The sequence below is a fragment of the Anser cygnoides genome, chromosome Z, assembly GCF_040182565.1.
Source record: "Anser cygnoides isolate HZ-2024a breed goose chromosome Z, Taihu_goose_T2T_genome, whole genome shotgun sequence".
Taxonomy (NCBI): Eukaryota; Metazoa; Chordata; class Aves; order Anseriformes; family Anatidae; genus Anser; species Anser cygnoides.
In genome coordinates, this window is record NC_089912.1 from 14,680,998 (window position 1) to 14,694,067 (window position 13,070).

General features: G+C 43.7%; 1 protein-coding gene across 2 annotated transcripts in view; it reads right to left on the minus strand.

Annotated features, from left to right (window-relative positions):
* LINGO2 (leucine rich repeat and Ig domain containing 2) overlaps positions 1-1,542 on the minus strand; it is a 545,573-nt gene extending 544,031 nt beyond the window's left edge. The window contains exon 1 of one of the 2 annotated variants that reach the window (XM_066988165.1): positions 1,403-1,542. The gene's annotated coding sequence lies outside the window, so the exon portion shown is untranslated. The remainder of the gene's footprint in view (positions 1-1,402) is intronic. The other variant, XM_066988167.1, reaches the window with a different exon arrangement.
* Positions 1,543-13,070: the final 11,528 nt, after the last annotated feature.

Below are 13,070 nucleotides of genomic sequence, written 5' to 3' on the forward strand. Positions count from 1 at the left end.
GTCCATTATGCACTGGAGCAGACCACACGGCAGCTTCGCATCCACAGGGAAGCACTTCCTGGAAAGGGTGTAGCCCCTAATGGCACGGTTGCTGCTCGGACTGCAGGCAGCAGGGAGACTGAGTGTCTCCTAACCGCATGGTTTCCACTAGAAAAGGCACCCTTCTCTTCCACCTCCTACTGGATTATCATTGTTTTTTTTTGTTTTTTTTTTTCATGTGAATGCTGCTGCTGAACAGTGAATAAAACGCTATATAATTCTCTCAGGGTACACACAGCAGTTTCAGGTGAAATAATCTTCGATGCACTTCAGGTTGTAGACCCCTCAATCCCAGGTGCATCGCTGCAGGAAGCACGATAAGGCTTCAGAAGTACTGGGTGCAGGTTTTACAGGTCACGGCTTACCTCCCTTAACGTTACACTAACTAATGTTCACTTCCATCCCTTAGTGCTGTAGTTTTGACTGAAATGAGGGCTGCACGGCTCATTTTTATGACACAGACAGTAAAAAAAAAAAAAAGCAGTGTGGTTCTCTCCCCCCCCTCACAGCCCACCAACACTTGGCAAGCCATCCAAGTTAAATCTGATTTATGTTGAAACGTCCAGAGGTTTTTTCTTCTTAGACGAAAAGGTCTTACACTTCTGAGAGAACAGCGTTTCGAAATCGCGGCATACAATGAGAAAGCACTGCGGTTCCTCTCCGCTTGGCGAGGAAGGAAGGGGGGGGGGGGGGGGGCGGGCAAACGCCCGGGACCATCTGGCACTGATCCCGGCAGCTGTGGGACAGGGCACGCGAGACCCCGCAGCCTGCACCCAGGGGAGCGGCGGCGCGGCGTGGCCGCAGGTGGTCCCGGGGCCGTACCTGTGCTTCTGCCAGCTGCGTGCTGGGGCTCCCCGACCTCGCGATGCGCCCGGGGGCACTCGGGGGTGGCTGCTCGGCAGGACGCGGAGCATTTCCCCACCACCACCACCACCACCAGCCGGGGGGATGCGGGCACAGCGGCACATCCACCGCGCCGGCGACAAAGGACTGTCGTGCACCGACACCCCGGGGGGCTCCAGCCCCCCATCACGGGTTTAGACGGGAGAGGGGGGAGCCCTTTTTTGGGGGGGCGATGCCCTCCACAGCGAACCCCCGTCCCTCTTCCCCTGCGAGAGCCCCGGGGGGGGGGGGGGGGGGGAGGGAGGAGGGAGGGGGTTTCCCCCATCCCGCGTCCGCTCGCCCCCCTCACACCATGGGGGATGAAGACGGGGGGGCACCGCAGGGCGAGGGGGGCGCCCCCCCAAAACCCAAAAAGTTCCCCTGCCCCGCCGGGCGGGCTCCCCGCGGCCGAGACCCCCGACGGCAGCGGGGCTGCCCCCCCCCCCCCCCCACCCCCCAGCACCACAACCCCGCCGCTTACCTGGCGGCCGCCGGTGCGCTCCCTCAGGCAGCCGGGGCTGCGCCTGCCGCCCCCTCCACGGCCCCCCCTCGAGGTGGGCAGCGGCCGGGGCGCCGTGACATCCGAGCGGGGCGCTGCGAGGGGTCGCGCCGGCCCCCGGCAGGGCGCCAGCCCGGTCACCGCCCTCCTGTGGGCGGCGGGCAGGCTGAGGCGGGGGGCGACGCCCGCTCCATCGCCGGCAGGGCCGGCCGCAAGCGAGCTTCCGCGGCTCTTCTCCTCACTGCGGAGAGACGATGGGGGGGAGGCAGCCTTAAAGGGGGAGCGGTGGGGGCGAGGGCTGGCCGGCTAGCCCCCTCGGCACGGCACGGCACGGCACGGCTCGGCTCGGCTTGGCTCGGCACGGCTCGGCTCGGCGGGGACGGGTGAGGCGAGGCAGCAGCGCGGGGAGGCAGCGCCGCCAGCTCGAGGTGAGGGCGGGCGCTGGGGGGGGCGTCCCTGGCAGAGGCGGAGCGGCTCCTTCCGCGCCGCGGCCCCCGCCGAGACGGCGGCGCCGGGGGTGCTCGGGGCGGGGAGGGACCCCGCAGCCCCCCCACGACACCACCAGCATCCCCTGGAGCCCCCCACTGGCACCACCATCACGAACCCGCTCCGCTCCCGCCACCCCCGGTGGGGCCCGGAGCCCCCCGACCCGCTGTGGGATGCCGCAGTCTGGGGGCGCGGCCCCCCTTGGTGGGAGACGGGCGGGGGGCGCCCAGGAGAGGGGGCGGCCTTTTGCAGCGCGGCCCCGCGGGGAGGACCCGGGTTCGCGTCCCCCACCGGGACGGGGATGGGTTTTTTTCCCTCGGGCGGGGGGAGAGGGGGGCAGCGGCGCCTCGACGTCCCTCATCCTTGTGTCCCGCAGGTGGCCGTGGCCGGAGTCCCCGAGCTGGTGCCGAGGAGAGGATGGAGGCCAAGTCGGTGCCGTCGGGGCGCCCCCCGCCGCCTGCCGTCAGCCCCCGGGGGCGCTGGTGCCTGGCTCCCGGAGCTCGGCACCTCGCCTTCGGCCTTTTCCTGCATGCTCTGAAATAGCGGCGTTTAACGCGACTCAAAATCGAGGATGTGGAGTGGCAGGTTCCCGGTGGGTAATTCAAGAGCAGCGGTGCCAATTTCCTAACGATTTCTAGAATGACCTTTTTTATTTATTTCTTAAAATTGGCAAATTGCATCCTTGTGCGTGCAAACTTGGCCAGAGGCTGCAATGCTCAGAAACATGCAGATTATAAAACTGATGAAAAATGGACAAATACACTGAATTTTTTCTCTGCAGTTGGAGCATGGATGAGAAAGTTACAAGTAATTGAATGATAAATGTGAGTTGCTCTTTTTTCTGACACTCTGCCTTCCCTTTCGCACATGTACAAACGCGTGCATATGCACGGTGTGCGTGGTTTTTTCTCAGAGAGCGGAGTAGGAGGTAAATGAAAATAGACAGACCTGCATTCTGCAAAACACAGGCACAAGTTTTGTTGAGGACAATGGAAGACTTAGAATAAAGGAAGCTAACAAGAATGAATGAACGAGCCATAGTTCTTGTTCTTCTATACCAATGCTTTTTGTTCAAGAAGCATCCCAAAGAGTAGCCCTGATGGCCATACCTTAGAGATAAGAAAACTTTTTCTTGCTGCAAAAGCTTTTCTCTTCAACTTGTATAGTCAGTTTCGGTATTCAATCCAGTGCTGTCAAGACTTGCTGTTTCCTTTTGTCTCCACGTATGGCCTAAACTGCCGGGATAATAATGCTAGTACCAAAGAAGAGCAGCTAGCTAGCTTTGCCCACTAATAAATAAGAAGCTAAAGAGCAGTTTCTTGATCTTGGCTCTGTGTCTGGCAGTGCTATAATACATGTAATGCACACATCGATAAAAGAAAGCACTGCTGATCCAGAATCACATGCCATATGACTTATCCACATAGGAAATCTAGGGCTTATATCACATTATATGTAATATCTTTGAACAGGAGAGAAACAATGTGAAGGAATAACACATAATAAAATGACAGAGGATTCTTGTAAAGTCTGTAGAAGAGCCACCAATGAGCAATACCTGATAAAACTGTTTTCCTTAAAAAACAAAAAAACAAACAAACAAACAAACAAAAAAAAACTCCCTAAAAAATCTCCCTATTGTGAACTCATAGTTTCAAAAGCAATTGACTCGTTGGCTTTTTTCAAGTGAACCCATATTTAGAAATTGCTGTACACCCACATGGTACAAGGTTCCTACAAGTTTTTTCAAATTAGTATCCAAAGCCATTAGTTACTACTGGGACACAGCTGTTGAGCTGCAGTTATTAAAGAAAAAAATATTTAAGAAAACATTGCTGCGTTTTCTATCAAGTGCAGGTAATACGAAGAGATCGCTATTCAGAGGAAATTACAGCGATGTTTTTGTACCCGCTGGAAATTTTATACTGCATATAGAAGTACCTAAAATTTGCCAGTTAAGTGTATTTTTTCTGGAGGTTTATAAGATAAAGTACTCCATCTACTCCAAGAAGTGTACTGACAGTAAGATAAATGGGAGTCTCTCCTGGATACTGCCACCTCATGAGTGTTCCTCTAACTGGGAGATAAAGCAGCATAGCTATACAGAGGCTGAATTACTACAAACTAAACATAGAAACAGTAAAATAACTAAGGCTATCACTTTGCTGGTTGGGATTGTTTTTGAAATAAGCAAACGCTTCAATCAAAATTTGAAAAATAAATGTCTCTTAAACTTTGCATTAATGCAGAGACTGAAACTCAAGGAGAGTGGGTCACCAAAGGGAACTTTATCAAAAGATAAAGCAAAGGAAACCTTAAGAACTCTTCTACATCTCATCCGTCAAATCCCAGTTGTGGTGACCATTTCAGTGCATTATACGTATTTTGTGAATCACAAAGGAAGCTTCTGCAGTAGGATACCAAACCGTACTGCAGCTTGAAAAGCTTGCGATCTCCTTTTGGTTGTAGGTATTTGGCTTTCTGAGGAGCTGGAACAACAATGCACAAGAAGAAGCCAAATGTTCCAGTATTGCTGGCCATTCAGTCAGGGCTCCATAAAAAAATCGAAGCCAATGAGACTCTTTTTGCTCTGGGGGATTATGTACATAACACACTCTAAAAGCATTTTTAAAGATCCCATTAGCTCTTTAATTGGAAAGGGCTTTTGAAAGGGCAATGTACTTCCTTTTTGCTGTAAGTTCTGGAAAAAGAAGAAAATCCACTATAAAGAAAGATCAGAACTATAATTACTTTGAAATTAACTCTGAAAAAGTAGTTCCTATAGAACCACAAAAGATTACACATTTACCTTCAACTGTATCATAAGTAAAGATTACAGTGCCTCTTCAAAACAAATGAAATTAAGAAATAATATTCAAATCAACATTCATTTAGCAAGAAATATTAAATATATCAAAAATACATTTACTATATTTCATTATCTTGCAAATGTTTATTCCAGCCACTGTTCACTGTTCTAACACTCTGATGTTTCCGTAGCAAGAATCCATACTTTTAAAACTTTTTTTTTTTTTTTAGGTATCTACAGCAAGTATTTTCCAATTTAAAAAAATGGTTAGCCATATGAATCTCTGATGAGTTAGGCTCGCCATGTCTCATGTTTCTTTACCCCAGTTGTTAGCAAATTATTTGGCATTTCGGTAGAATGAAGTCAGGGGCTGAATCATAATTTGGAGCCTACCATTAAATATGCTTCGATCTATAAGTAATAATAATAATAGTAAAAAAAGTTTAGCACCCACATATGCCTATCAGCATATGGTATGAAGTTTCTAAAAAGTACTTTTTACACTTAAATAAAAACTTCAAGCTTGATTTTTTTTTTAATTATATTTTAAATCAATGTAATTTATATAATCTTTTACTGTTTCTTGTGAAAAGTAATAATGTTTTGAAAAATTAAGATTACTTTTATGACACAAAATTATTTCTAACCTAGAAAGAGAATCCAAAAAATTGAGGGTGAGTGTTGTGGTGCAGCATAGCTCTCCTGGGTGCATTGCCTAGCAGAGCTGGTCAGGGTGGTCAAGTTGCCATCCATGCCAGACATGTCTTTCTTAGCCCACGGAATCAGGAAAGGACACGTGCAGACTGCACAATTGCTGCTTGACCAGGACCTGCACTTTTGTGACAAGGCAGATACAATCTAGAATTTAGTGGCATGAGACATGCTGCTTGAGAATGAGCACCGGCAGATACCTGTATGTTCAGATCATGTTTACCAAAATAATACCACTCTGCACTGGTTGTGCATGTTACAGTAATTCACCAGTGGGAATCTCATAGTTCTTGCTAGCCATACCAATTTTCATTACAGTAGGCAAACCCCTCATCCGAACCATCACTCAGTGGGGAAAGAGATTTCATAAAAGGCATTTGTGTATATCAATAATTCCTGTTAATAAATTCAGACCCAATAAATACCCTGTTTGGCTATTTTTATCACAGAGTTTAAAAAATACGTTTCACCATATTACACTTTTAATCAGCTGTGAGGTGTCCCAGTTTTATTAAACAATATTCAGCAACCATGAATAATGTACAAATCAGATTTATTTTATTTTATTTTATTTTATTTTATTTTATTTTATTTTATTTTATTTTATTTTATTTTATTTTTTACAGGAGACTAAATAATTCAGGAGGAGAAGCAATCCCTCTTAAATACCCATGAAAAGGCCAGTGAAATAAAAGTAATGCTCATTTATTAAACATTCAGTTCCTAAAGGGTGGGAGCTGAGCATTTTTTCACTTTCTCAAAGTGAGAAAGGCCAGGATTACATGCATCTCGGTCTACACTGAAAGGATATATTTTCTTCTGTCCTTAGTTACTCACATTCTCTATATTTGTCTGGAAGCAGGGCCATAACAAACATAAACTCTCAAAAAATAAAAGCTATGATGTATCTCTGTCCACCTATTTATGTGATACAGGAAGGACTTAGAGGGGCAATACATACTTCCATTTTATTTGAGGTTTACATGTATCTTGAGGTAGAAATACTTTGAGAAAAGCACTGAGCTGGTCTTAAATCAAAATCATACAAAATCTGGTTGAACAGAAGCTAGCTTATCATTTTCTTAAAATACTGTTTTCTGGATCTGAGTAATCACTGCTGCTTTACTTTGTTTCTATAAAACATACAATGTCAATGGAATTAATGTAATTTACCAGTGTAAAATAGGAGCATCTCACTGGTGAACCCAATCTACATTTTCAGAATTAATATTTCTGTCAGTGATTTCAAAGGCCAGCCAGAGAACACTCATATGCTTCTAAGGGACAGAATACAGCTATTGCTGTTGTTCAAAAGCTGCTCTAAATAATAAAGTGTTATTTATGTCTGATTTTAGTAAACCACTGGTGCTTATCATACATGTTAAGCAGGAAGAGTAATAATTTTATTGGCAGACAAGGAATAAACTATGAAATTGATGATAGACAATTTAGGTTGGCACTTTAAACCCGATAGATAGTATGTAACATTACTTCAAACATTTATTCAGTGTCCTCTGATGACTTTTCTACCTTGATATAATCATTAGTCAACCTATCAGTAAATTTGATTGCAATGCAGGGTGAAGAATATGAGCTTCATGTAAGAAATTATATTCTGAATATAGAGTAATAAAACATGCCTTGATAAACATATGAAAGTCTCAACTCTGATGTTAGCTGATAAATACCTGAGTCTAGGTTTATCATACGGCAGTTACGAAGGCATATCACATGAATTTACACATGCTGTAATAAAATGAATAAGCACAATTTATTCTCAATGATACCTGAAACTAATTTTAATTCAACTAATCATTCCTTCCTAAAGTATTTCACCAAGTGTCATGGAAGATAGTAATTTTAGGAACAGTAACATGCATTCAGAACAGCGTCTCTAACCCAGAACTATTTCTATCCTCATCAAGATTCTTCACACAAGGGATGGAAATATTCCAAAAACATCAATGTGTTACATAATAATCCCATGTACAGCAACTGCGGACAGCAGAAAGCCAAAAGCTTGTATCACTGAGTAATCAGTCACAACCTGGTGTCTTCTCCTTATGTTTTGGGTGGGTAGGAACAATAACATTGCTCTTCCCAAGCAACGGGACTGCTGTACTAGTAAACTAAATAGTCCTTGGGATCATTCTCTAGCCTGGATGACAACTAAAATAGTCTGGCCATGCTATCAAACCCTCAGAGCCTCCAAACGTGCCCGTCCACATGCATCCAAATGCTGCGTGGTCCCAGAAGTCATCTGGGAGGTTGCTGGTTGAGCCAGACCACACCAGGCCGTTTCCCACTCTTTCCTCCATGAAGGTAATCTGATCAAGTTCCAGTGCCTGTATCCTTACACTTCTTAATTTAGTACTTCATATGCAACCCTACTGCTTCTGTTTACCTTGCAAGTTGCAATGGATGAAATTCTTAAAACCCTCAGTTAAATTTGTCATATGATTCTGTCGCTTGACTGTGAGGTACCAGATGGTGATAAAGAGAAAATAGGCTTTGTTGCAGTTCCGTAATTGAAAGCCAGATGGTGTTACTAAGGCTGATAAAGGGAAAACAATAATATATCCCTGCCCTACTCTGCTTCAGATTTCCAGCTATTGCTATGGAGCTGAAAATCCATCTGTTCAGACATTACTCACTATATCATGCAGCTTTTTTGGAAGCAAATTTCTGAAACAGCAACAGGTCCATCACTTGCAAACTTTAATAAATTTTGAAGTACATTAGAATAACATTAAAACTGCAATTTTAAATTAATTTCTGTCAGAAAATGAAAATAGTTGAGTCTCTGCAACTAGTAATAGTGTGTTTATACAGGGAAACAAATCTTCAACTTTAACTGGTTAAAATTGAACTACTGTAATAGGAAACTTGTTACCTAGGAGAAATATGGTTTCACTCTTCATTTAGTGAAATCTGAGCTTTTATCTATAAACAGGTATAGAAAAATGGCTAGTCTGCTATTTCAAATTTGTCAAATCTTTATTAGAAAAACTTGCTGAGTTTACTGATTTGATTTCTTTTGTGTGAGAAAGTTTCAATCATCAGTGGGTGTGTATCAAAGTAATAATATGGTTGCAGGCATTAAGCAAAAGTTGAAGTTGGCAGGGAATCAGAGAGGCAGAAGAAACAAAAACGTTTTCCTAGCAGAAAATATTTTGCTTAATATTTAGGATTATGTTAATTTCCATAAATAAATTTGCAACTCAGGGACATATAAATAATTATCTAGTTTCATGAACTGATTTGTGTTGTTCTTATTCACAAAAGGGGTGTATTACCCCTATGCAAAACTGCATATACTTATCTACAGATCTAGATATTAAAAAAATATTACAGATGCCCTAAAAACTGTACTTTGTGATGCCTGACTTGTTGCAATCCTGTATTTTCCAGGATCATATGTTCAGATCAGCGATGAAATTCACCCTCACTGAATGTTTTAGGCCCACACCATGTACAAGACAATAGCTAGCTGCTGGGGCATGTCATGTCTGCTTTGTGCTGGGGATATGCTAAGTAACGTCTTGGTATGTGGCTTCAACCTTGGTACCACCAGGGGGAAGCTGCTTGGGTTATTCTAGTTGGGCACTCAATTGTATTTTGCAGGACTCCAAGCACAGATGCAAAGCAAGTTCATATCTAGAAAGAGCTCCTTTAGTAATTTGATTTGCTAATATAGATGTACCCAGCTTGCAAAGGATTTATAACAGAAAAACAAAAGAAAACAACAAAAAAGAGTTTTTCAAAAATAAACTTCTCAATGTTGGTAAAGAAAAGTTCTGTTGCTGTATGGTTACATCCAGCTGCAATTGCACTAGTTTGTACAATATTTAAGTGTTCAGATATTTGGTTTCCTGGCTCAGATTTGAAAGAAAATATTGTGTAATTCATGAATGAGGTGAGTAGAATTGTAGTTACCTGAAGAAGGATATCGCTCAAAATTGAGGAATGTATCAAACATCCTTGGCTTGGATACACAGATGATGGTTGGCACAGACAAATGAAGAGGAGTCACATGGACTAAAACTGAATTCAGTGGAAGGACTTTGGCATGCCCTCTAGTCCCTTCCCAGTGTAAATCAGAAGTCTTTTGTTCCAGCTCAGAATTTGCTGAGAAGAGTGAGAGATCTTGTCTGTACGAATGCCCCTTCTCCCCTCCCCAGCTCACCTCCTAGTAACTTTTGGAGTAGTTTGGACAGGCTCAAAACTCAAGGTTACCTAACCTGTCAGCAGATCTTTACCTACATTTGCTGACATTCGTCAACTAATTCTTTGGTTTCTTCCACATGCAGTTTGGCCATTTGAAACGTGCATGTGGTGACAAGCTCATGAAAATTTAAGTTTTTTTTTTTTTTTTTTACAGAAATGTACAGGTACATTGTGGATATGGATACCACAAGAGCGCCATCAGTTAGAGCAAAATATATGATTCCAGATTTGATAGCCTGAGGGAGGTGAAGCTGCTGCAATCCCATACCCCCAGGTCCAACCAGCAGGATGTCTGAAGGTGTATTTTCAGCAGGAACATGCACAGAGCTTACACATATACAGCACATGTATACATGGCCAAGTGCACAGATCACAGGCAGACACTGAGAGCACTCACACAAACACAGCACCAATGGCCTCATCCTGCTCGCTCTCTGCGTGAGCAGGACAGAGGTTTACTAAGAAAAAGGATATATATAGGTATATACTTACGTACAAGGTGGATCCCCCTGGCACCTGTGCTCAGGCATTCAGTCTGCCGAGTAGCTGCCCTCAATCTCCATTTCCAGTTGCTGGCACCTGGAGGCATGAGCTGCCAGGACCACAGTCCCACTCCAGATGCTGGGACAGCACACATGCATACCCAGAGCCAACTGGGACGCCTGGTCCCGCAGCTGACACCACCGTGCTCTCATACCCAGAGCTGCCCACAGAGACCCACTCAATGCCTTGCTCCTTTTGGACCTTGGAGGTGAAAGGACACATCTATTATAGGTATATGATACTGAAAGGGTAGCTGTATGAAAACGCTGAGGTGTCTGGAAATTTAGAATAATTTGGGGGGAATGGTTGAGTAGGCAAGGAGCAGGGCTGGATACACAGATGATTAATCGGGGAAACAGGCAAAAACAAATGTATCATAAAATTTTCTTCTCTACCTTGCCATATGCATTTATTATAATTACATCTTAACATTCACATGTTAAGAGCTAAGGCATCTCTCCTTCTGTATGTTTTGGATGGGAACTTTAAAAGGATTTATGAAGTGTTTAATGCATGGCTGCTTAAGCAGAATAAGGGGTTTTGCAGTAAATTGTTGTTTTTTCCATGACAAAAAAGATTCCAGTTATTCAAAATTTTGTCAAAAAGGGACTTAGAACCAGCAAACAGGTCAGGTAGCTGAAAATTCCTGAGACCTGGACCTGTTATTCTAATACACAGGAACAAACTTAGAGCTAGTTTTTTTTTTTTTTTTTTTAACCTGTAGTAGAACCAGGATGGGCAGTCTCACACCTACTTTCCTCATCCATTGTATCCATGATGCAGCATGGGCACTCTGTTCTCACTATCCATTTAAGAAGGTATTTCCTTCCAGAACAGATTCTGAGCAGCAGTTTATCTGTTCCAGCTTCCTCTATTCCATGTTCTTTCAAAAAACCTGTTCCCAGGTAGAGCCAGTCTGCCAAACCAAACTGCACAGCTTCTTCAGCCCTCACCTGGAGACCCTGCACAGTCTGGGACCCCCATTGCCTTTGTGGTTTCTGTGGACCTCAGCACTGCTGCTACAGCAAAGGGTTGGTCCCCAGTTGACGCAGCTGAGGACCTTACTGCCTGAGCCCTCCATCCCCAGGGACTCTCTAGCGAAGTTTGTATGAACTCCTCTCTAGCAGTTGTGGCTCCAAACCTGCCTATGCTGGAAGAATAGGGAAAACTAGGAAGCAAACAAGCAAAAAAACAAACTGACCTGATCCTCCACCTAGCAAAAGAGTCATTGTCCACAGATATATGGGGCAAAAGATCATTAGGGGATCCAAGAGTATTTTGACCCAGCAAGGGTTTTATTTTTTCTGATTCAGCATAATCCAGGAATTCCTACAGGAATTGTACAAGAATAACAGGTTTTACAGCCCCTTGTCACTTGAAAGCCCATCTTTACAGCATGAAGACTGGGGTCAGAGGCACATGCAGTTTATGGCTGAGACATGCCCTTTCTCAAAGCTCAGTCATCCACACGGAGACAAATTTTCCCTTTTCTCCAGAGCACAGTTCTGTCACTGCACCCCTTTCAGGTTAGCAGCAATTCTCTCCTCTAAATTGACATTTATCTTAGTGGGTTTAGCTACATGGTCCTAACCATAGTTTTTGTGTTGAAGACTGACATCCTTCAGTTTCCCACTCCTTTGTACTGACTGGAGCAAACTGACCTAGAAAACAAAGGGAAGGCCTGCTGTTTTGCTTAGTCAGTTCATCTGACTCTGCTTTTAACAGGACTGCTGTGTGGTCACAGGTTTTTCTTCCCTCCTCCGTTCCGTGAACTCAGCAGCTGTAACATGCTTTAGAGAATGACTCAGCCTCACAAGTTCATCGTGATGCAAACAAGAGTGGGAACATATCCTGAAAGAGGCACACACCAGAATGTTACTGTCATACCTTTCTGAATGTATGAATCTTGCCTTTTAGAGGACCACCAAAGGACCCATCACTGCAGAAAGTCCCTAGCTCTCCTGTTGATTTTGAGGGGGAATGGCTACAACTAAGTCAACACTTCAAGCAGAAGTGGGACAGTAGAAACTTGTCTTTTGTCTGGATTCAATCTTGAAGATAATCAGGACCAATACATTACTGGGTGGGAATGTCCTTTAGGAGGCCCAGAATTGTTTGGCCTTCATACAGAGACTTGAAAGATACCTGTCATTCCTTGGAAACTCTGTCAAGAGGAGAGAATAGCAGATAGTTTAGGTATTTTCTCATATAAAGTGAAGACTTCCATCACGTCAAGCATTAGCAAGAGACCCTAAAAAATAAAACACAAAGAACAATACATGAAAAAAAAATGTGCAGAGAGAATTTTTCAATCTGTCATTTCTGATCAAAGTAAAAAAAAAAAAAAAAAGTAGTTTTTGTTGAATACAGTGTATTTTTCAGGTACAGCAGGTCAATGTCAAAAGCAAAGCCATGTCTATTTCATATTCAAGTACAACCCCTTACTGAGGAAAGCCAAAAGCCTTATTTTGTATTCAAAATCTTAGGAACAGAGTGTCTAGACATGCAGCTGGTATGTTGGGGTATTAAAAGGACTTTGCAGTTTTAGCAATGTATTTTTTATTCTCATTCTACTTTTCTGTTCAGAGGGCGAACCTCTGAATTTCTCATCCACAGGAGTAACAACTCTGTGGAGTATCCCATGAAGTATTACAAACCTTTCCTAACATTTTGCATCAAATTTAAAAGGAAAAAAAATAAAATAAAAATTGTTCAAATTGACTGGGTAGTCAGGCCAGAAAGTAAAGCAATGTCTGACTGAAAGTAAAGTTGATACCTGCTCAGCTGTATGCTCCAAATGACAGCCCAAATAGGAAAAAACCATTTGACAGAACAAACCTTGCAAATCTATAACTTGCTTAAAGCATGTGAAAA